This window comes from Heterocephalus glaber, unplaced genomic scaffold, assembly GCF_053883595.1.
Source record: "Heterocephalus glaber isolate CG9 unplaced genomic scaffold, H.glaber_assembly_v1.0 deba00000071, whole genome shotgun sequence".
Taxonomy (NCBI): Eukaryota; Metazoa; Chordata; class Mammalia; order Rodentia; family Bathyergidae; genus Heterocephalus; species Heterocephalus glaber.
The window spans coordinates 14,490,852-14,514,096 of record NW_028258137.1 but is presented as its reverse complement, the minus strand read 5'-3'; the positions used below and the strand labels follow the sequence as shown (position 1 = coordinate 14,514,096).

General features: G+C 37.1%; 1 pseudogene; it reads left to right on the top strand.

Moving 5' to 3' along the window:
* Nucleotides 1-6,538: 6,538 nt before the first annotated feature.
* On the top strand, nucleotides 6,539-21,845 carry LOC101725496 (m7GpppN-mRNA hydrolase-like; annotated as a pseudogene).
* The last annotated feature ends 1,400 nt before the right edge of the window (nucleotides 21,846-23,245 follow it).

Below are 23,245 nucleotides of genomic sequence, written 5' to 3'. Positions count from 1 at the left end.
CATTGCAGGAACAAGTCAACATATACAAATCATTGTAATACATCACATAAACAGAAGCAAGGACAAAAATCACACAATCATCTGGCCAGATGCATTAAAAGCATTTGACGAAATCCAACATCAATTTGTGATAAAAAAAAAAAACACACTGAAGAAAATAGGCATAAAATCTTTATCTCAATCTGATAAAAGCCATTTATAACTAACAGCCTACAACATATTAAATGGAGAAAAGCTGAAAGCTTTCCCTTTAAATCAGGACCAAGACAAGAATGCCCAGTATCAACACTCCTGTTCAAAATAATTCTTGAAACATTAGCCAGAGCAATCAGGCAAGGGAAAGAAAGAAAAGGGACATTTATAGGAAAAGAAGTTACATTATTGCAGGTGGCATAATCCTCTACATATAAGACACCAAATACTCCTAGAATTCATAACCAAATTCAGTAGACTAGCAGGATACAAAGTCAGTACTCCAAAACCTTGTTGTTATTCTACACCAATAATAAACTCACTGAGAGAGAAATTAAGGAAATAATACTTTTCACAATAACATCAAGTAAAATGAAATACTTAGGAATTAGCCTTACCAAGGAAGAGAAAGGCCTCTATAATGAAAACTACAGTACTTTGAAAAAGGAGATCAAAGAGAATATTTTTAAAATGTAAAGATATCCTCTTTTTTAATAGGAAGAACCAATACAGTCAAAATGGCCACATTTCCAAAATTGTTACACAGGTTTAAAGCAATCCCAATCAAAATACCAATAGCGCTCTTCGCAGAACTAGAGAAAATAATCCTAAAATTCATGTGGAACCAGAAGAGACCTAGAATAGTAAAAGCAATTGTGGGCAACAAGGGAAAGACAGGAAGCATCACAGTTCTGGACATCAATTTTTACTACAAAGCCACAGTAATAAAAACAGCATGGTGTTGGCAAAAAAAATGAGGAAAGAAACAGACTTGTGGATCAATGGAACAGGATAAAGGGTTCAGAAAAAACTCCAGGCACATTCAGCTACCTGACCTTTGGCAGAGGAGCCAAATACTTTTGCTGGAGGCAAGCCTCTTTAACCAGTGGTGCTGGGGAAGCTGTCTATCCACATGCTGAAGATTGAATTTAGACCCACATCTCTCACCATCCACTAAATTAAAAATCAAAATGGACCAAATATCTAAATATTGAAAGAAAAACAATCTGCTGGATGACAATATAGGTTAAACTCGTGAAGACAAGTGTAGACAAAAACTTTCTGGATAGAACCCTAGTTGTACAAGAAATAATACCAAGAATCAACAAATGGGACTACATAAAGTTAAAAATCTTCTGCACAACAACAGAAACTACCAACAGAGTGAAGAGAAAATCCACAGAATGGGAAAAAATATTGCCAGCTACTCATCAGACATAGGACTAATATCTACAATATATAAAGAATTCAAAAAAATTAGATGCCCCAAATATAGATACCAATTAGAAAATGGGCATCTGAAATGAATAGACACTTCTCAGATGAAGTATAAATGGCTAATAAATACATACAAAAGATCAACATTGCTAGCCATTCAAGAATGCAAATTAAAACAACACTGAGATTCCATCTCCAGAAAGAATGGCTATCATCAGGAAGAAAAAAAAATGCTGAAGAGCCTGCAGGAAAAAGAGAAGACTTCTTTATTATTAAGAGAGTGTAAAATGGTGCAACCACTATAGAAATCAGTATGGAGAGTCCTCAAAAAACTAAAAATAGAAATTGCAGTTGACTCACCCATTCTACTAGGTATCTTCTCAGAAGAGTTAAAGATATCATATTGTGACACATGCATATCCATGTTTAGAACAGCACAATTCATAATAGCTAAATCTTGGAAACAGCCTAAAAACCCATCAACAAATTAATGGTTAGAGAAAATGTGGTATTTATACATAGTGGAGTACTACTCTGCCATAAAGAAGGATAAACAAGTCATTTGTAGAAAAATGGATGCAACTTAAGAAGATAATGTTGTGAGGTGAATCAGACTCCTAAGCTTAAAATCATTTGGTTTCTTTTATATGAGAACCCCAATATATAAATGAAGTGCAAAATAAAGAATAGGCAGTAGGTACAAGTGAGATGGATCTTTGACATATGGAAAGGGAACCCAAAGGGAACTGAAAGAAGGAAGGGAGTGGGAGGGGAAGGCAATGAGATTAATAAAAAATGGTGTGTAGGGAGCATTCTGAGGTGCTGCGTATATGGACCAAGTTCCTTTGGGGAATGTGATAATTGTATACTACAAGCATGCATAAAAAATAAATAGGAGAGGGGGTCCAAGAGGTGCAGGGATGACGAGGGAGAGAAGAGGAGGGGGTTTAAAAAAGGAATTGATAAATGTCATGTACATGTACCAACTTCCCATGATTAATATAATAATGTACTATACATATCAATAAAAATTTTTAAAGTATAATGGACAAAATCATACATATTTAAGTGTACAACATGTTTCATGGTATAAGTAAATTGTAAAATGGTTGCTGCAATCAAGCTAATTAATGTATTCAGCACTTCACATACTTAGAGCAATTCTTAAGTTCCTCTGCTCAGAAACATTTTATAATAGCACAAGTCAAAAAGTCTTAAACAAAAAGAAAAATGTGTTTAACAACTCACTCCCAGAGACAGATTAAAACAGTTAAGTAAACACCATTCTTTGCAATTTCTTGATACCATTAACACATTATTTAAAATAAATGCTATATATTACTGTTTTGAAACTTGTTGCACTTTACAGAATGTGGTAGACACCTTTTCACTTCGATAAATTTATGTCAACATCATGATCTCTTAATGATATAATTAATAACATTTTTCCGTCTTCCCATTAACCTGCTTTACATATCCTTCTCCCTCTTATTCCCTTCCTCTTGTCATGATAGTCTCCATTTTCATGTCTTCATTTTTAGAGTCCACATATTAGGGAGACCATGTACTTTCTGAGTTTGGCTTATTTTTCTTTACTTGCTGATTTCCAGTTCCATCTATTTTCCTGTAAATGATAACACAGTAATTTCCTTCTCCGTGACTAGATAATACTCCATTTTATATGTATACCACATTTTCTTTATCCACTCATTCCTTGATGGCCACCTAGGCTAGTTCCATATCTTGACTATATGTGATATTAATAGATTGGTTGATTACTAATCATGTTTCCATAATATATCTTTTTCTGTTAAACTGTGATGTTTAGTAGAGTATACTTAGATGGTAAATTTATTAGGAGAGATCGCTTCTCGGCCTTTTGGCTAAGAGCAAGTGCAATTTATTAGGAGAAGCAAGTAACTAGATAACCTAAAAATGAAAACATTGGTTTTCTTTGGGGATAGGCAGAGAGGACATAATTGAAATATGGGACTTAGGAAGGATTTCTGTCATGAGGAAAATTTTAATTTTTTCATGTAAGTGGTGGTAACATAGGTATCTGCTTTATAATAATTCACTAAATATATAATTATATTTGTGTAGCTTAATGGATGTAGTTTATAGTTCAAAATGAAAATAATCTAAACAAAAAAGGATGTTCATTATGTCATACACTCAAATAATAGTTACAAAACATTAACCATGTCCTCTGTCACAAAAGAAACCTTAAATGTCCAAAATGTGCTGTCATTTTGATTGTTTTCTCAGCAACACATAATCATATTTGAAATCAACCATAAAAATAATTTAAAAACCTGATATGATAGAATATATTGTGCAAATGAGCTAAAGCCCATAGCATTAAATATCCGTGAATCTTTACTACTAATAAAAAAACTTTGAAGAAATAAATAAATTGAAGCAAAAGGCCAGCTCTTCTTTATAGTAAAATTCTAATAAGTAAATGTAGAAAGAATAATAGAAATAGAAAAATCATTTGGTAAATATCAGGGAAATAATTATTTCAATGGATGCTAAAATTGGTGAAGAATGATGAGAGTCTCCTTTCTTTGCTTCTTTTATCTCATTTCAAAGTGTAACTACAAAGGGAAAAATAATCACTTTCCAAAAAAACCCCGACTGACACCTTAACTCTGTTCAGAGTTAGTATCAGCTGGTATTGGGACATCAGGGACTTCTAGGTTTTTTACATTCTCACTTATCATTTTGAGCTTAATAACACTTTGGCAAAAGTACATAACCTCAATCTTATCATGAGAAAATTTCAAGCAACACCAAGCAGGGATCTTCTGCAAAATAATACCTGATCAGTGTTCTTCAAAAGTGTCAAGGTCATGGGAAAACAAGGAAATCGTTACTGACTGGTGAAGGCTAAGAAGACGTAATGGTTAAAGCAACCCCTTCCTCCTATACAGACAGCTCAATAAAGGGTTTGTCCCTGCATTAAAACCGTAATAACTTCTTTTTAAAGCTAGAAGAGATGCTTTATAAATATACTAAGGACTTCTCATATGCTCCAGTGCCCTTCAACTCTGTTGCAAAGACTTCTTTATCTGTTACAGCCTGTTTATGGACCTTAAGACTGTGGGGTGCCTTTACCATTTAATCATAAGTAAAAGTTAACCAGCTCATTAAAGGGGAAATCCTGCTTGGGAAACAGGTAACAGAACTACAATAGGGGTGCAAGAAATACAAGATGACCACCTATCACAAGAAACTTATTTATAAACATGAACACACAAAGAGCACTAGCTATGAGAGGAAGATCAGCAAGATGAAAATGAGAAAAATGTATTGTTGACTCTAGAAGAATTGTAGATGATGCAAGAAACAAAAGAAAATTTTAAAAACTTTAGTCAACACCTTAGAAAGGGTCAAGTGGGCATGTTCACCAAAGAGAGAGTACAAGCTTCCATGGGAAGGATTAAATCAGAGCTGGAAAGAATTCTTAAAGGTTGAAAGGCCCGATAATTAAAATAGAAAATTCAATAGAATGACACGTCACTGGCTGAATTAATAATATGAACACAAATTCTCAATAAAATAGAGTAAAAAAGGCATAGAGTGTAGGGTACAGGGAAAGGGGACGTTACTAGAATCTCTGCAGTTAAATCATAGTCTCCTGCGAGCCACGGCAGTACACAGCGAATTACAGGAAAGGTAGGAAAATGAGACTGAGAAGAAGCTGAGCTTTGGGTCTGATCAGTGCTGCTCTGGGCAGCAAAGACTAAAGGCCCCAGCTTACCGCACCTTTTATTCAGTACTCAGTACATTGGGAGAAACAAATGTAACAAATGACTTGCAGAGAGTTCAGTACATCCTGCGTAAATAAGATGTAACAATCCAAGAACAAGGAGGAACTGAGTAGATGTTTGTTCCTTCCAGGATGTTCTCAGCTCCCAGAACGGTTCTTGTCCTGGAGAATCACAGCATCACTGGATCATTGAGATCTCAGTTGTGACTGGAGGCCAAAATGGAGTTATGACTCGGAATTCCATCGCTGGGCTGTAGGCAGGAGAACTAGGCCAACCAAATGATTTTACCCTAAAATTATGTAGCATTGCTCCCAACAATAGACATATAAATAAATAGAAAAGAGCTGAGATGTCAATGTTTCTTTCATTGTTTCTTGCCTTTATTTTAAGTGTTACTTTAGGTTTTCTTAGTCATTTCAGTTTGCAAAAGACATCTTGCTTTGTTTTTCCATTATCACCCGAGAGGTTATACACTTGTAAACATTAATGATACCCAAAGTCTTTAGAGTATAGCATAGCTTTTCCATAGCCATCAATTATCTGTAGTTACATTGCTTTGCAATTGCCTTTACCAAAGCCAAATATTTGCTATTTACTTAGAAAATAACATAATTTTTGCAAGAATATGAGCCCTATATAAAGTATGCCCCAGAGATTCAACACGGCTAACTAGTGAAGGAATCACATAGAGGCTCAGAGAGGATTTACTAAAAAGATATTCTGAAGAGGGGAGGGGCTTTCACACTGAAACAAAATTAGTAAGATGATATATATACATCAAATCAAATTGAAAAAGGGAAGTGGCACTGCCAGGGCAGGTCGGCCCCCTCCTCCTACTCCTCTGGGGAGCAGCCATTTTAACAGGCAAAAAGCCTGAGGGACTGCATTGCAGAGACCAGATTCCTTGTACAGACTTTTGAGTACACACATACACATACACACCTCCAATCACTGCATGCCTGTGTTCTCTGCTTCAACATGTACCACAGGCAGGGAAGTCCCAAATAACAGACTCCAGTCAGAGAGAGGATACACAGGTAAATGGCATTTTAGCTGAGCTGGTGCAGCTCAAGGACCTACATACCTAGACCACTGGCCAAGTCATCCGTGTGCATGTGCACAGCCTCAGCACTCGCCCAAATAGCCCACTTGCCCAGACTTCTTGCTGAGTCACAAGCAAGCATAGCCAGACCACCTGGCACCTATGCATATGTATCTGCTGGTCAGCTAAGTCATACATAGCACATCCAAACCACCTTGCATGAGCCCTGTATGTCCGCTGGCCCACGGGGTCACAGGCACCAGCATCCAACCACAGGGTGAGTTGCGTGTGTTTTTGCCTTGATGCCAGTATGCCACCTCAGAGAATGTACCCATCTGCAGAGAATATGGGTGACCATCTGCAGAGAATATGGTTGACCACCTGCAACCAGACTACAAGGCAAGAAGGAAATTGTGCAGACACATGGGCTTTTCTACATAGCTGTCAAGAAGGAATTGCAGCCACTGCCATCCCTTGCAGAATCCCAAGCAGCACCCACAGCAGGGAAGGGAACCCCACCCATACCCTGGGCAGAGTGGCAGGGACTGTGGATTCCAATGGGCAGGCATACCTGCCCTAAGGAATCTGTGAACTCCTGCCTGAGGGGAAGAGCCAAGCCATTCCATGCCAGTGACTGGTGTCTCCTATTGAATCCCCAGCCAGTGTGTGAAAGCAATTGCAGACCCCTGAGGATGCCCACCAGAATGCAAGCCTGCCATCTCAGCGGTCACTCACTTGGCAGTGAACCTGTCTGCCAATTCTGCCATCACAACTGGGGAGGGAGATGTTGGAAGAGATCTTAACCTAAGAGCTGGGTCAGCATCAGACTGCTTGCATTCCTGCAAGCCAGCAGAATGAAGTCCTGAGACTGGGTTAGCTTTAGTTTCACAATAGAAAGGTCAGAGGTGATATTGGTGTGGCTGCATATAAACATGCTTCAGTCACTGCAAGAAAAGAATGGTGTGAATACTCAGGCTTTCTGGCAAAACAGTTATATGTGAATCGCATATACATTCTCTTGGAGTTTTTGAACTGAGTTTCTGTGGAATATTGTCTGAGTTTTGTTTTTTTCTTCATTTGTTTATTTAATGATTTATGGGTTTTTTTACTTTATCTTTTCTTCATTTGATTTGCTTTGCTTTGAGTGTTCTCTCTCTCTTCTCATCTCCCTATCTAGTTTCTTTACCTCAAGCTCCCATAGCAATACTATTTTTTTTTTTTACTTTTTAACACATTCATGACAGGCCCATAAATAGGTAACCACCAATGCTTCAAGCCACCCAATGAGACAGTCATACATATACCACTGGTGCTTCAAGGTGGTGGAAACATGTTAAATTCCTCAAGTTTTTAATCTGCCATATTCTGCTCTCTCTCTCTCTTTCTCTCCCTCTCCCTCTCTCTCTCTCTCTCTCTCTCTCTCCCTCTCTCCCTCTCTCTGTCATTCCTAGCTTCTCCTGTATTAACCCTCTATCCTCTCCCTCCTTTTCCTTTTGCTCTTCCATATCATACCTAGCCTCCATCCTCCCATACCTCTTTTCCAGGATACAAGTACATGAACTTATCAACAGATTCTGATCACCACATAGTACACCTCATTCTTCCTATATCTCATCTTCATTCCCATGAGTAGCTTATTAAAACCCTCAACACTAATCCTTCAACCCAACTAAAAGTACTCCCAACAGAATCTGACCCCATATCAAATTTTCTTTCTTTTCACCTATCACTATCTCCCCTAACAAGCTCCCTCCCCCCTTACTAAACTGCACTCCTCTTTCACCCACCCTTCAGTCTCTTCCTTTCCCTTTCCTGCCACATTGTAGAACAACTGCTAATAATAATTGAACATTGGGCTAGGGATTTAGCTCAGTGGTTCCACGGCCTGACTCACAAGCGCAAGGTCCCGTGTTTGATCCCCGGTACAAAAAATAAAATAATAATAATAATAATAAAAATTGAACATAGGCTTTACAGAACATTGATAAAAAAGAAAGTATAAATTCAAGATCTATCTTATATAAGTGATATATGATTATATCTAGTGGTGCTATTATAACTAGAAGCAGTTTTTTCCTCAAAGCATAGGGACAAAATTCAAATCACTTAAATAGCTGAAGAAGTAAATACTATCTCTGGGTGTATAAAGCTGAAAACACATCACAGGAAGGCAGTATCTTACTAAAAATCTTCATTGAAATTCCAAGCTCTTCTCATCCTACTAGACCTCAACATGCAGTACCAATAAATAAATAAATAAATGGAAAAAGGGAGGGTGAATAAAAAAAAACAGATATACATAAACATAGTATTATAAGAAAACAAGGAAACAAAAGATCCCCAGCAGATTCAGGGGCAGAAATTGAGAGAAAAGTAAATACTAAGTAATGGAGCTCTATGAAATGTTTAAAGAAGAGATGAAGAGACTTGACAAGTTCAGAGAGGACATTACTCAGTAGTTTATGGCATTATCACTCAAAATGTTCAGTGTGGATTTGAAGGAAATGAAAATTTTAAAAAGCTGACCAAAATGGTTCAAAACATGAATGAAAAATTAACCAAAGATAAAGAATCCACAAAAAGTATCAGGCAGAAATACCAGAAATAAAAAACTACGTAAATTTCATAAATTGCAAAAATGACCTATGTGAAGACAGTGTCTAAAATTGAGGACAAAATGGTAAAATAGACTGAAGTTCTCAAAAGAAGCCACAAAAAAGACAGAACAAGAAAAATCATCCAACAGCTACTAGATGACACTAAAAAGACCAACTTAAGGCTAATTGGAGTTAGAGAAAAACTAGAAGATAATACAGATGGACTAATTAATTTAATAATAATAGAAAATTTCCCAAATATGAAAAAAGCTCAACATACAAGTGAGGCTTCCAAAACACCCACTATGATGAAAAAAAGGAGCTCCCCAAGCCATAACATAATTAAAATGTCAGATGTCCAAACAACAGATTTTTGAAAGCAGAGGAAAACCAAAAAATCACATATAAAGGTAAGCTCATGGAAATTACAACAGACTTCTCAACACAAACCTCAAAGGCCAGAAGAGCTTGGAGTGAAGCATTTCAAGCTCTAAAAGCAAATATTTCCAACCCAGATTAATGTATCTAGCAAAACTTTCCTTCAAAATAGATGGAGAAATGAGGACATTTCATGAAAAAGAACAACTCAACAGAATTATGAATACTAAACCACCACTCTAAAAAATACTCAAGAATATCCTAGACAGAAACAACAAAACCAGTAAAGGCAAAAACCCAGATGGAATGAAAACACCAAGCAAAGTCAATGGACAAATAACAAGAGGGGGCCATGCGTCTTTTCCATTCCAGAGGTAGCTCTCTGTCACTGTGGACTATTGTTACAGGATCAACTTAAAAAATAATAGGAAGAACTGTACTATTAGAAAATTACTTTGAGACCCCATGGAGCTGTGCGGGCGGAGCTGGATGGGCAGAGCAGCCAGGCTGACTGAGCCCAGCTCTGTCCTGCAGGCCATACCTACTTGCGACCAAGAGCCGGTCATGCCCACTTGCGACCAGGAGCCAGTGAGGACCGCTGGGCATGACCACCAGCCACCCATGGAGCCAAGCTGTAGGCAGAGCACCCTGGGCTGACTAAGCCCAGCTCTATCCAGCAGGCCTTGCTCACTTGTGACCAGGAGCTGGTATGGGCACCCTCACCAGCCACCCGTGGAGCTGCAGGCAACTGCAACAACAGGGCCCACCCCCAGCCTCTTGGCTGTGCAGCTACCTGGTTCCACACTACAGAGGCACAGGGGGACATAAGGCCATTGTCCTGAGCTACAGAAGTGAATAACAGAAAGAGGGCCTCTCTTCGGCTCCCTGATGAAAACTGAAGCCCACTGGAAAAGTGAAGAGGATCTCTGCAATAAAGGCAAACCAGACCACTGTACTTGGTAAGTTGGAGGGATCATCACCTCCCATCGGAACCTGGACTATCTTCAGGGGAAAGGCAGCTGGAACATGCAATAGAACTTTGCACAGTTCAACCCTGCAGGAGGACAAGGAGCTCAACTTGGGACTTGCAGCCAGAAATCTGCCTGAAACTCATGGGTCTGTGACTGGCTTACTGAGACTCATTCACTTATAACTGCATACTGCTACCTACATTGTCTATTGTGAGAGCAGAGACATACCCTGAAGGAGTCCCTTCACTTTTATTTTTCATTTGTTATTTTCAAAATTACCACTATTTTTTTTGCTCTTATTTTTAATTTTTTTTCTTCTTTTAAATTTTTTATTTTTCTCTGTTTTTTTCTTTTTTCTTTTCTTTCTCTTTCTCTCTCCCTCACTCCCTTGCTGTCCCACATTGTTCTTCATCTCCCATTGTGTTCCTGTTCTGGCCCTAATTTGTATGTCTTCTTTATTTTACTTTTCTTCTCTTTCTTTCTCTCACCTGTATCCTCAGGCTTTACTGCTAACCTTTCCATATTCTTCTACCTACCTATCCCTCCCTCCCCAACTCCTTCTAACTCCCCTTTCCCAAGGGTAAAGTTGCTATATTGAAGAGTTTATTCACTATAAACATATGTTTGGTTGGTCCTTTATTTTGATCTAATTCACACAGTTAAAGGTGATAGATTAATAACTACCACAAATTGTCATTTTCTAAGAGGTACTTGATGCTATTGTGTTGCTGATTGTATTGCTTGGGCTAAGGCATTGTTATTGATCTAGTCAGGGGTCCTTCCTGGTATAATGAAAATGAGACAGTCTCAGAGCCACTAGAGACTCAAAATCTAAATACCAGCTATATCTGGAAGACACTTCTGAGAAGCAATCATTCCATAAGTGTTCCAGATACATCAACAAAGATACTTACAATAAGCAACATCAAAGTATCAACCCAGGAATTAAATAAGGACAGTAGAAAAACAAAAATGAGAAGACATTTAAGTAAAGCACAAACTCAGACTTCCACCCCAAAAAGGCAAATTCTGGGGGAAACGAGGTGGAAAAGCCTGATAACCACCTGGACACCCTGAACTGATATCACAGGAAGTAACAAAACAGATGAATGAGGCTCTAGAAAAATTCAAAACAGAAATAATCTCCCAGATAACTACAGAGATGGTGAACAGAGTGAAAGACATGATTAGAGGCTCTAGAACAGAAACAGATAAAAAAATAGATGAGCTCAGAACCATGCTGGAAGCCATGAATGCCCAGCATAAGAAAGAAATGGAAACCATGGTCACCCAAGATAAGAAAGAAATGGAATCCATGAAACTAATACAAACAGATATTCAGGAGATTAAAAGCTCCACTGAAAGCATGCAGAGCAGATTAAGGGAATCTGAAGATAGAATATCAGATACGAAGACAGGATTGCAGTTAAGGACCATGAAAACAGATGTCTTAAAAATAGTAAGGGACCATGAGAAATCAGTCTCACAGCTGCTAGATGATGCAAAGAAGAATAACATAAGACTGATAAGAATCCACGAAAAAACAGGACAAAGTATAATTGACATAAAAAACTGTTTAAAGAAGTAATAGAAAACGTCCCAGACAGAGGTAGAGAATTGGACATACACATAAGTGAGGCACATAGAACTCCAACTAGTCACAATCAAAAAAAATCTACATCTAGACATATAATACTCAAGATCCCAGAAACCCAACAGAAGAACAAAATCCTACAGGCAGTTAGAGAAAAGAAACAAATCACCTACAAAGGAAAGCCCATCCGAATCATGGCAGAATTCTCAGCACAAACAAGGAGAGCCTGGAGTGAATTATTTCAAGCCCTATAAGAAAATAACTTCCAACCTAGACTGTTGTATCCTGCAAAATTATCTTTCAAAATCAATGGGGAAATTAGATACTTCCACAACAAAGGACACCTGAGAAATTTCATAAACACCAAACCAGCACTCCAAACAATTCTAAACAATATCCTAGAAAAAGACAATGAAGGTCACAACTCCATGAGGCCACACAGAGGGAAGCCACCAGGCAAAGTAAGACACTAAAGGGAAAGGGGGAAAAAATAAGAAATAAAAGAGCCAACAAAAGTAAAACATCATGACAAGGATGTGTCAATATCTATCACATAACTATCAATGTTAATGGCCTCAATTCACCAATCAAAAGAAATAGACTGACAGAATGGATTAAGAAGCAAAATCCAACAATTTGCTGTATACAAGAAACACACCTAACTCAAAAGGAAATTCATAGACTGAAAGTAAAAGGATGGAAAACAGTTCTCCACATGACAGGAACCCAGAAAAAAACAGGGGTAGCAATCTTATTTGCAGACAAAGTAGATTTCAAACCAAAACTAATTAAGAGAGACAAAGGTGGTCACTACATCCTTGTGAAGGGAACAATCCAAGAGGAAGAGATGACAGTCCTAAATATATATGCACCAAATACGAATGTCCCCAACTATACAAAACAAATATTAATAAACGTGAAAAACCAAATAAGCACTAATACAACCATAGTGGGGGACCTCAATACCCCACTATCACATATAGACAGATCATCTAGACAAAAAATTCACAACAAAATTCTAGAACTGAACCAAGCTATTGAACAAATGGACTTAATAGATGTTTACAGAGTGTTCCACCCCACAAAATCAGAATACACATTCTTTTCGGCTGCACACAGGTCATTCTCCAGAATAGACCACATGCTAGCTCATAGGACATGTCTAAGTAAATGTAAAAGAATTGAAATTACCCCCTGTATATTATCAGACCATAGTGCAATAAAATTGGAGATCAATAACATAAGAAACCACAAAACCCTAACAAACACATGGAAACTGAATAACACCCTCTTGAACAACCAATGGGTCACAGAAGTAATTAAAGAAGAAATTAGACAATTTCTACAAGTAAATGATAATCCCAGTACAACATACAGGAATCTATGGGACACAATGAAAGCAGATCTACGAGGGAAATTCATAGCAGTGAATGCCCATTTTAGGAAAACAGAGAGAACTCAGATAAATAACCTAATACAGAAGCTCAAGCTCCCAGAAAAAGAATAGCACAACAAACACAAAGCTCATACAAGAGAGGAAATTATAAGGATCAGAGCAAAACTCAATGCAATGGAGACTAAGTGAATGATATAGAAAATTAATGAATCAAAGAGTTGGTTTTTCAAAAGAATAAATAAAATCAATAAACCTTTAGCCAACCTTATCAAAAAAAGGAAAGAAAAGACTCAAATCCATGCAGTTAAGAATGAAAAAGTGAAGTCACCACAGACCCAGCAGAAATCCAGAGAATCATCAATACTTACTTCGAGAACCTGTAGTCTAATAAAATTGAAAACACAGAGGAAATGGACATATTCCTAGATGCAAATGAATTGCCAAAGTTAAATGAAGATATAGAAATTCTACACACCCCAATTACAATGAGTGAAATTGAAAATATAATTAAAAACTTACCAACAAAGAAAAGGCCAGGTCCTGATGGCTTCACTGCTGAATTCTACAAGACATTTAAAGAAGAACTATCACCATTACTATTTAAACTCATCAAGGGAATTGAAAGGGAAGCAAGGCTCCCAAATTCATTCCTGGAAGCAAGTGTTACTTTGATTCCAAAACCAGGGAAAGACCAAACAAAAAAAGAGAACTACAGGCCAATCTCCCTAATGAACATAGATGCAAAAATCCTCAACAAGATACTGGCAAACAGAATACAGAGGGTCATCAAGAAGATCATACACCCTGACCAAGTCGGATTTATCCCAAGAATGCAAGGATGATTCAACATTCATAAAATCAATAAATGTAATGCACTATATTAACAGAGTCAGGGGCAAAAACCATATGATCATTGCAATAGATGCAGAAAAGGCATTGGACAAAATACAACACCCATACATGATAAAAACTCTACAGAAAATTGGAATAGAAGGTCTTTATCTCAACCTGATTAAGGCTATCTATGAAAAATCAACAGCCAACATCATACTAAATAGTCAAAAACTGAAAACTTTCATGTGAAAATCAGGAACAAGACAAGGATGCCCACTATCACCACTCCTGTTCAATATAGTTCTGGAAACATTAGCCACAGGAATTCAAAAAGAGAAAGAAATAAAAGGAATCAAGATAGGAAAAGAAGAAGTTAAACTGTCATTATTTGCTGACGATATGATACTTTACATAGAAGACCCAAAAAACTCTGCCAGAAGACTTCTAGACTTAATTGACAGATTCAGTAGAGTAGCTGGATACAAGGTCAACACTCAAAAAACAATAGCCTTCTTACTCACAAATAGACTCACTGAGAGAGAAATTAGGGAAACAATTCCTTTTACAATAGCATCCAAAAAAATGAAATATCTAGGAATCAATCTACCAAAGGAAGCAAAAGACCTCTGCACTGAAAACTACAGCACTCTAAAAAAGGAGATCGAGGAGGATATAAGAAAACAGAAAGATATCCCTTGTTCCTGGGGAGGAAGAGCCAATATAGTGAAAATGGCCCTACTTCCAAAACTGCTATATAGATTCAATGCAATCCCAATTGAAATTCCAACAATATACTTCACAGAACTAGAGAAAACAATCCAAAAATACATTTGGAACCAGAAGAGACCTAGAATAGCAAAAGCAATTCTAGGCAAAAGAGACATGGCAGAGGTATCACAATCCCCTACTTGAAACTATACTACAAAGCTACTGTGATAAAAATATCATGGTACTGGCAAAGAAACAGACCTGAGGATCAGTGGAATAGATTAGAAGATGAAGAAACAACTCCAGACATACTCAGCCACCTCATCTTTGACAAAGGAGCCAACCACCTTCATTGGAGGAAAGATAGCCTATTTAACAAATGGTGTTGGAAAAACTGGATTTCAACCTGCCAAAGATTAAAACTAGACCCATACCTATCACCATGCACTAAGATCGAAGTGGATTAAAGATCTAAATATTAAGACAGAAACACTAAAGTTGCTGGAAGATAAGTTAGGTAGAACCCTTGAAGACATTGGCATAGGAAAAGACTTTATGAACAAAACCTCAGTAGCATGGGAACTAGCACAAACAATCAACAAGTGGGATCTCTTCTTATTAAAAAGCTTCTGCACTACAAGAGAAACCACCAACAGAGCTAAGAGACAACCTACAATGTGGGAAAAAATTTTCAGCAGCTGTATCTCAGATAAAGGACTACTGTCTAGAGTATATAAAGAACTCAAAAAAATCAGACCCCCCAAATTTAAAGACCCAGTCCAAAAATGGGCATCTGAAATGAACAGACATTTCTCAAAGAAGTAAAAGCAGCAAATAAATATATGAAAAAATGTTCAACATCACTGGTCATTCAAGAGATGCAGATGAAAACAACACTGATATTCCACCTCACCCCACAAAGAATGGCTGCTATCATGAAATCAACCAATAACATATGGTGGTAAGGTGTGGGGAGAAAGGAACCCTTCTCCATTGTTGGTGGTAATGCAGCCTGGTGCAACCATTGTGGAAATCAGTATGGAGATACCGCAAAGAACTAAGACTAGAGGTCCCATTTGCCCCAGCTATTCCCCTGCTGGGTATCTTCCCCAAAGAACTAAAAGAATCATACCACAACGATATATGTGGACCCATGTTTATAGCACACAGTTTGTAATAGCTAAAGCTTGGAAATAGCCCAAGTGCCCATCAACTGGAAACTGGATAAAGAATATGTGGGTTTTTTTAAAATAAAATGGAGTACTACTCAGCCATAAAGAATGAGAAACTAGAGACATTTATAGCTAAATGGATGTATATTGAGGCCGTACTCTTAAGTGAAATAAATAGGACACTCATGTGTAAATACCAAATAGTTTCTCTAGTGTGAGAAACTGAAAGTGTAAATAAGAATTAAAATGATTTAAATGAATAATTGATAATTTGAAATAGGAAGAAAAGGTCCCTAGGTGTAAGGGTTGTGGGAGGGGAAGGGGAAAGGAAAGGAGGGAAAGGAAAAATTATGAGAAAAGACCAAAAATGGAAACAAAGTCTATGTAAATAGGGAAAGGTGGCATGGGTGAAGGGCGCACAGGTAATGGGAAAAAAAATAAGAACCAAGATATATCATGTACAGGTACAAGCACCCAACGATAAAGGTAAATGTATTGTTTACCTAAAATGTACCAATAAAAGAATTTAAGGAAAAAAAAATAAGAACAAGAAAAAAAATGACAGGAAAAGAAAGAGGAATCCAACAGAGATAGATCCCAATGATAGTAATTAATCAATACCTCTCAGTAATATCTCTCAATATTAATGGCCTCAACTCTCCAATTAAAGGACACAGATTGGCAGACTGGATAAAAGAAAACTGAATCCAACAATCTGTTGCATTCAAGAAACTCATCTAATCCTTAAAAATATTCATTGACTAAAAATCAGGACAGAAAATAATATTCAATGCACCAGGACCCTTAAAACAAGCAGGGACAACAAATTTAATCTCAGACAATATTAACTTATAGCTAAAACTGATCAAAAGAGACAAAGAAGGTTACTTCATATCAGTTAAGTGAACAATTCACTGAGAAGATATATAATGCTTTAAAATATACAGCAAATACTGGACACCTGTCTTCATAAAACAAATATTGCTGAACATAAAAGATCAAATAAATACTATCACAATCGCACTTTAAGATCTTAATATCCCATTTTTGCAAAGAGATTGATTAACTAAACAAAATAATAAAGAAATATCAGATCTGAACCATACTCATGAACCATGGATTTAGTAGGTATCTATAGAATATTCCACCCTATTACAACAAAGTATATATTCTTTTCTGTAGCACACAGTACTTTCTCCAAAATAGATCTCATACTAGTCCACAAAGCCTGCTTAAATAAATATAAAAGAATCAAAATCACCCCATGCCTACTATCAGACCACTGTACAATGAAAATAGAAATCAATGATAGAAGAAACCACAGAAAATTTAGAAGTTAGAAACTTAATAACACAGTCTTAAGCACTCAGTCATAGAAGAAATTAAATAATTTCTGGAAGTTAATGGCAATGCCTATATAACACACTGGAACCTATGGGACACAATGAAACAGTCATAAGAGGGAATCTCATTGCAGTCAATGCTCAGAACACTAAGAAAATAACAAGCTCAGGTAAAATACTATTCACAGTAGCATCAAAAACTAAATACCCAAGAAATAATTTAACCAAGGAACTGAAAGTCATCCACGAAGAAAACTACAGTACTCTGTAAAAGAAAATTGATGAGAACATCAGAAAATGGAGGACCAGGAATTTAGCTTGGTGATTCTGCCACGTGCCTTGCAAGCGCAAGGTCCCGAGTTCTATCTGCGGTACCAAAAAAAGGGAAAGATTTTTCCTGGCCCCAAATAGGCAGAATCAAAATGACCACATTCCCAAATCTGTTACATAGATTCAATGCAATCCCAATCAAAATACCAACAGCATTCTTCAGAGAAGTAGAGAAAATAATCCTAAAATTCATATGAGACCAAAAGAGACAGAGAATAGCAAAAGCAATCTTGGGCAAGAAGAGCAAAGCAAGAGGTATCACAATACCTAACTTCAAGCTGTACTACAAAGCAATAGTGATTGGAGAAAAACAAAACAAAACAAAAAACAGCATAGTACTGGCACCAAAACTGACATGGGTCAAAGGAATATAATAGAGGACGCAGAAACATATCCATATTCAACTATTTGATCTGTGACAAAGGGGCTAAAAGCATACACTGGGAAAAATAGCCTATTCAACAAATAGGGCTGGGAAAACTGGCTGTTTTCAAACCTGAAGCCAGACCCGTATCTCTCAGCATGCACTAAACTAAAATAAAAATGGATCACAAATTTAAACATTAAAACAGAAACACTGACCCTACTCAGAGATAAAATACTTAAAGGACTTGAAGTCGTAGGTGTAGGCAAGAACTTTCTAAACAGAACTCCAATTTATAAGCAATAACAGCAAGAATCAACAAATGTGATTATATCAAATTTAAAACCTTCTGTACAGCAAAGGAATCACTCTACTGAGTGAAAAGACAACCAACAGAATGGGGAAAAAATTTTGCCATCTGTTCCTCAGGCAGAGGAATAATACCTAGAATAAATAAAGAACTCAAAAACATTAGATCACCTAAAATAAAAGACCAACTCAAGATATAGGCAAGTGAAATGAACAGACAATTCTCAGAAGTGCAAACAGCTAACAAACATATAAAAAAAATGCTCAGCATCTCTAACCATTAGAGACATGCAAATTAAAAGTGCTAAGATTTCATCTTATTCAAGAAAAAATAGCAAATCATTCAAAGAATAACAAAGGCTGGCATGGCTGCAGTTAGAAAAGAACCCCCCTATATTGTTGGTAGAAATGTAAACTATAGTATAACCATTATGGAAAGCATTACGGCAATTTCTCAAAGAACTAAACTTAGAAATTCCATATGACCCAGCTATTCCCCTTTTAGGTATCTTCTCCAAAGAGGTAAAAACATCATACTATAGTGACACAGGCATATTAATGTTTATAACAGCACAATTCATAATAGCTAAAAATCCTGGAAGCAGCCTGTACGCCCATCACCAGACAAATAGATTTTTTAATGTGGTATCTATACATAATGGAATATTACTCAGCTATAAATAAGCATAAATTCAAAACATTGTAGGAAAATGGATGCACCCAGAAAAATATAATGTTGACTGAAATAAATAAGAAACATAAGCCTAAATAACATATGGTATCTTTTATTTGAGTAAGGCAAAGTACAAATGAAGAGCAAAATGGGATGGAAAGAAGGAAACAAGAGGATAGCTTTCTTGCAAATGGAAAGGGCTCCAGGAGACTAAGGGCATGAGAAGAGGGGGAGGGGAAGCAAAGTAAGAAGAATTAAGATATATCATGTACAGGAACAAAATACCCACAATGAATGGACACATTATATGTCATAAAAATGGACTAAGAATAACAACGAGAAGAATAAAATCAGGGAAAGGGGATTTAAAGATGGAGTGAGGGAAGTGGGTGGGAAAGGGAAGGAGATAAAAAAAGATACAAGCTGTCTTATACATATGCCTACTCCCAGAGATGGATGTAAACTTCTTGTACTGCAAATATGTACTAATTAAAAGAAAATATGTCCTAGCCCTGTCATCTTCACTGCCATTTGCCAGGGGTAACCATTACTGACAGCTTTCTGTGTACTCTTTTAGAATTTTTCTATGCATGTACAGCTGCATATATAAAGTATTGAACAAAGATTGGATCATAGTTATCTTCTGCATCTTGCTTTTTGAATTCAATAATAAAACTTTGGAATATTTTCATGTCTATATCTATGTATCTGTCTTATTTTTAACAACTATATAGAATTCCACATAATGAATCCACCATAGATAAACCATTTTCCAGTTGATGAATATCTTTTCACTCCAACAGTAATTACAATTGTGTCTTCAAATTTTATTCACTTTAAATACGCATCCTTTTATGTTTAAGTTGTTTTTTCCTTTGAGAGTTTTGAGTGTGCTCATCCTTCCTTGCTTCTCTCCACCCATTCAAAATTGTGTTTTCATTACACCTAGTTTCTCTTTCTTCTCTGTCGTCTTTCTCAGTTATTGTAATTCTTGTTGCTTACTCTTTAAAGTTTTAAATTCAGGGACAGAAGTGAGCGGGTCCCACCCCTTCCCGCTCTCACTTTCTTCGGACCGGTCGCAGATGCTGCTGCCTCTGCCATCCGGCGAGCCAGAGTGTCCCAGGTCGCACGGAGCCCCTCGGATGCACTGCTTCTGCTGTGGGTCGTCACCATGGAGGCCAGACCGGTGGAGATTCCTGGCAGGGTCCTGGACCATCTCTGTAGGTACTACTGGTTCAGGGGTACCTAGCAAAATCAGGCTGGGGATTTCCCAAAGGAAAAGTAAATAAAAAAGCTCCTTGTGATTGTGCTGCTAGAAAGGTCTTTGAAGAAACTGGTTTTGATATCAAAGACTAAATTTGTAAGGATGATTACACTGAACTGAGAATCAATGAACAACTTGCTCCTTTGTACATCATTCCAGGAATTCCAAAAGACACAAAATTTAACCCCAAAACCAGAAGAGAAATTCGGAACATTGAGTGGTTCTCCATTGAGAAATTACCGTCACAGAAATGATATGACCCCCAAATCCAAAATTGGTTTGGCACCTAACAAATTTTTTATGGCCATTCCCTTTATCAGGCCATTAAGGGACTGGCTATCTCAAAGATTTGGAGATTCCTTAGACAGTAACAGTGGATTTTCCTCAGCTGGTAACACACCAGCCAAACCCACTGTGGAAAAATTGAGTCAAACCAAATTCCGCCATAGCCAGCAGTTATTTCCTGAAGGTTCTCCTGGAGACCAGTGGGTAAAGCACAGGCAGCCAGTGCAGCAAAAGCCATACAACAACCATTCCGAAATGTCTGACCTATTAAAAGCAAATAATCAGAGTATGAGGGGAAATGGCAGAAAATGGTATCAAGACTCACCTAATCAAAAGAAAAGAACTAACAAGACCCACAGTCAGCCAGTGAAGTAGCAGAATTTGTTGATAAAATGTGAAAAGAAACTGCATCCACGAAAACTTCAGGATAACTTTGAAGCAGATGCTGTATATGATTTGACTTGCTCCATTGAAGACCAGTTGCTAGAACATCCTGAGGAACAATTTGTGGCATGTAATGGACATTGCAAGTCCCACTTTTCGTCCAGAGCCTTTTTGAGTTTCAAGTTTGACCACAATGCTATAATGAAAATCTTGGACTTTTGATGGCAAACAGATGTATTGTAGAAGTCTCAAGATCAGAGGCCTGTTGAATTTGAGCGGGTGTCTCCTAAAGCCTTACCTTTCTCAGGTGTTTTAAAGAAATGCAGGGAGGCAGTGTTTCTGAAGAAATTTTTTTTTTCCAGAAGAGAAAATAGAAATGAGTTTGCACTGTAAATGCAGTTATAACCTTTTAATCCAGTTTTACCTTTGCAGTGTTTGGAACAAGTTTTAAGTTGCTTTTTTTGAGGGCATTTATTCTGTGTGACTGTAGGTCTTATTTTGTATTCTGATCAAGAAAATAGTATTTGAGTCATCAATAAGTAAGTAGCCAAGTTAATGGGAAGGTTCACCTACCCAGTACAGTGATTGCAATAATAGTTTACTTATATGAAATTCCAAAAGGAAACTTAAAATACCCTATTGGTAAATGAATATAAGAGTGAAAATGTCACACATGTCAATATTGCAGCTCATCAAGAGGGTGGCATTTTGCTCATTTCTCTGTGTCTAACCATTGAGGCTCTCTGGTACTCTGGCTTGCAGTTTTGTTGAAAGGATTTATTTAGAGCCAGCATCTGTGATATAATATTTATGTGCAAAATGAGCTCTTAGTACTTCATAAACACACAGTCTGCAGCCTGAGAGGGATCATGTTGATGTGGAGTTGATATTGTAATTTTGAATCGTGCTGCATGCAGTCAGTAAACCTGTGAATGCTGGAGCAGAGAGCATGGAGTCAAGACTCAGCAGTCACTTCGGGTCATGTCTTTACCATCTTGCCTCCAACCCTTTGGTATTGTACAATGATTTTGTTCTTGTGAAGATTTCTTCCACATTCCACTTGTATAAATATGTAAGAAAAACTGACAATATTAGTTTTACATGGCATATCAGTGTTGATCTATAGAAAATGGTGTTAATATTGGTTCCAGTTTGCAGTAGTGGTAGAGAATGACATGCTTTATTGGCATCTGAGGCCCTGGATGATGGATTCAGAAGGGATGGGGTGTGCAGTTTACCCAAGGACAAATAAAGCACTTCACTAGGGAGAATCAGAACATAGAAGTAATGTACCTAACTCAGTCCTAGGAATATATTTTGCTCCTTCAGGGTTCTTATATCCAAGTAAAGATGGCAATGACCATTTTAAGAAGGATTTCAGATATGATTAAGGACAATCACCAGAGCTTTAAGGAGGCATTACTTTTTTGGCTGCATCTGACCTCACTGAAGATACTTCTTGGGGGAGAGGGGGTGGAGTGTTTGATGTATGTGTGTGCAACTGTCATGTGAGTTTTACAAATCTTTTCACAAGTGGTATCCACAAAATATATCTCTGCTTATAAATGTTACTGTAGAATTCTTTATTCTTTATAGGTAGCCTACTGAGCCCTGTGGGACTTTTAAAAGAAGGGGTATCATAAGGAATTCAGTTGGTATTACTACTTTGCTTTAGCTTTTAAGTGACTCGATTTTAAAGGAGAAATTGTATTTATTATGGAAAGCGTCACTCTTGGTGCTAAGCAGAATTCATAATTACGGTATGTTTAGAATTAAGTTATTCATAATCCTATATCTTTAAACATGACTAATTTGTGAATCCTTCTGTGATCTGTGGTTTTTAATGCATTACATGATTGCATTTGAAAGTTCTTTGTTCTTTTCAGAAATACAGCTGCTTTGCTCGGGTCTCCTTGAGCCATATGTATAGTTGGTCCCACCATTCCAGATTTCCATTAAATTGTTAAGGGAATGAAATACTAGTTTGCCTAGCAGATGAATCATTTTCACTTGTTTACTGTCGTCTGTAAACCATTTAATTTTTAGGGTTTTTTTTTTAAACATGTGACTTTTTTTTTTCTTATTAAATGAGTACTTTTGGTCAGTCTTTCTGGTGCCTGTAACAGCTCCCAATACTAAAAAGCCAAAGAGATTAGTTATCAGAAGTGTGGTTCCTAATATGGTTAAGTGTTTTGAATAACCAACAAATTATCTTTTTAATTACAATAGTTATTACTGTTGTGCTGGTTCATTTAATGCAATGTGGAACAAAATAAGGTTATGGTTGGGATGCAGTTATGATAACTTTAGGCTTTTAACTCTCTTGACAGGTTGAGATTAAACATGTTAAAAGATGAGTTAAGGTTTATGTGTATGATGTGACTTAACTATGCAGAATAAATGTTTAAGTGGATG